Here is a 2610-nt window from a genome sequence, read left to right as displayed (position 1 = left end):
AGCCTAGAGTCTTAAAAAGAATCAAAAGGGAAAGGAGGGCAGGGCCAGCTCTCCCCTGCACCATCGGAGAGAGGCCTGGATGTGGAGACTACAGATGTTATTCCTGTTTGATTTTAGAACATCCTTTTCTTCGCATCTGCTTTGCTTTTTCCCCAAACAGGTTTGGCCTGGAATTCTTTTACCTTATTTTATTCTTTAATTCACATTGGACTGGTGCGGGAGGGAGAGGTCAGAGAGGCAGCCTGAAATGTGCCAGGAAGTTCCTGGGATTTAGCTTCTGGGGCCTGAATCATTGGCACATTTAATCCACATGTGGACAACCAGGGTTGGCTGTAAGGGTTCCCTTCCCATGCACCTGGGATGCCCAGGCCAGAATGGTTGAGGCCTGGCCTGCAGGGAGGAAGAGAAAGGAAGAGGAAGGACTTGGCGAACTCTCATGTAAGAGACAGAAGGAAGTGGGAGGGTTTATTCACCAGCAGGATTGCATTTTGCTGGGTGGTGTAGTAAGAGAAGAGGGACCAGATCCCATGTTGGAGGAGGGGAGAACAGAGCTATTTCTAGAGTCCTCTCCTCACTCAGGCCACCTCCTTCACTCCTGCCACAGCACTCTCCCTAAGCGCATGCATGCGTTCATTCATTTCTTCATTTCACATGCTCTGCATACGTATGGTGTGCCAGGCACTGTGCTCGGCACTGAGGAAGCAACGATGATGAAGAGCAAATGCAAATCTCATCCTTTTCTGCCCTGGTTAAAATCTCTCACAGGCTTTCTATTTATTTTGGAAGAAAGACTTCACTCCCTTGCCTGCCATTCAGGGTTCCTCATGTTCTGGCTCCTGACTCCATCCCCAGCCCCACTACCTGTCACTTCAGGCAACAAACATACTGAATTCTTTGCCTATCAATAAATATGTCAGGGAGGAACCTGCTTCTGAGACCCCTGCCTGTGCCCTCTTCTGCTCTCAAATCCTACCCATCTTATTTTTTCTTCTTTTTTTGTTTTGTTTTTCTTTCTTTCTTAAAAAATTTTTTGTTTTTCATTTTATTTTATTTATTATTATTATTAGTTTTTAATCAAATCCTACACATCTTTAAGGGCCGGGTTGGAAATGTTACCAGCTTTTCCGAACTGGTGGTTCAGTGGTTAGGACTCCCGTCTTCTCACTGCGGAGGGCCCAGGTTCAACTCCTGGTTGGGAAGTTGCCGACACCGCCCCCCCCCCCAAAAAAAAAAAGAAACTCTTCCTATCTAGCCTGAATTCCTTGAGGGCAGGGTTCCATGTCCTCTTCCTCCAGTGCCTCGCATAGAGCCTGGAATATTCCTTCACAGAAACTCCCTCATTCTCTATTCTCATAAACAACGCTTCATGTCCACTATCTTTTTTTTTTTTTTTTACTAGTTATAATTTTCTAACGTACTCTACACGTTTTTTATTTTGCCCATTTTCTTGGGCGGGGGTTTTGTTTTGTTTTGTTCACTGCTGTACCCCATTACTTAGAACAGTGCTTAGAACATAGTAGGTGCTCAGTAGATAAGGGCCGAATAAATGAAATAAATAAAATGTGCAGTCAAAACTATGGGGTGTGTGAGCTACATGGAATGTCAAAAAGGGAAGCATATGAGCAAGAATTAGTCAGCCTGACCTCAGCGTGTATATCCTAGGCGGGGAGAGAAGGTTTGGTTAACCCCGAGACACAACCCAGTGGTAAGCATCCATTGGCTCTGGTAACTGAATTGAATCTTTAACGCTCCACCCCGGAGAGGAAGAAGGGGCTCCCCAGGGATCAGTCTGCAAACAGCTGCATCCTTTCTGTATATTAACCAGAGTGCCCGGCTGGTATTTGTCTTTCCATATTTCCACCTGTCAGGTCCAAGAACCTCAAGGTGGGGATGGGGGAGCTGGAACCTTGTGGGGGGTGGGGGAGGTTGACAGTCCCCCAAGGTTTGGCTCTTTAATTCAGCCATCCCTGAGGTGGGTACCACCCTGACAGTTTGGATCAACAGTGGACGCGCCCCATCTCCCCAATCCCCCCATGGCGTGCTATTTTATCTCGGAAATACGGTCCAGGGCTGAGGCCCTGGCCCCCTCCCCCAGTAATTTCCCGAAGAATATGGGGCGGGGCCGTGAATCAGCACTCGCTCGGACACAGGCAGCCTTCGTCCCCGCCAGGGGTCCCCAGCGGCCGCGGAATTAGACCCCCCCCACCCCGAATCCTCCTCCATCTGCGCGCTATGACCACTGGGAGATGTAGTCTTGACCGCTCCTTTGTCCTTGATCTCCCCAACGTAGCACCTCAGCAGAGGATGAACTACAACTCCCAGGGGCCCACGCGCCGGGGGTCTGGCAGGGCGGGGGCCTGCATGGCGAGGGGTGGGGGTCGTCTGGAAAAGCTAGGGCGCAGCAACCGGGGTGAAGGGAAAAACGGGGCTTGTTGAGGGGCAGCGGGGAAGAAGGGGACACCCAGAACGCGGCGGCGAGCTGAGTTGGGGAGGGGCAACCCGAGAAGCGGAGGGGCCGGGGCGGGGCCGGGGCGGGGTGCGCGGGGTGGTGGGCGGGGCCGTCTGCGTCACGCGGCGTGGGCGGGGCCGCAGAGGGTTGTCCGCCCGCGG

This window comes from Delphinus delphis, chromosome 15 (assembly GCF_949987515.2).
Source record: "Delphinus delphis chromosome 15, mDelDel1.2, whole genome shotgun sequence".
Classification (NCBI taxonomy): Eukaryota; Metazoa; Chordata; class Mammalia; order Artiodactyla; family Delphinidae; genus Delphinus; species Delphinus delphis.
Note: the sequence above shows the minus strand (reverse complement) of the source record.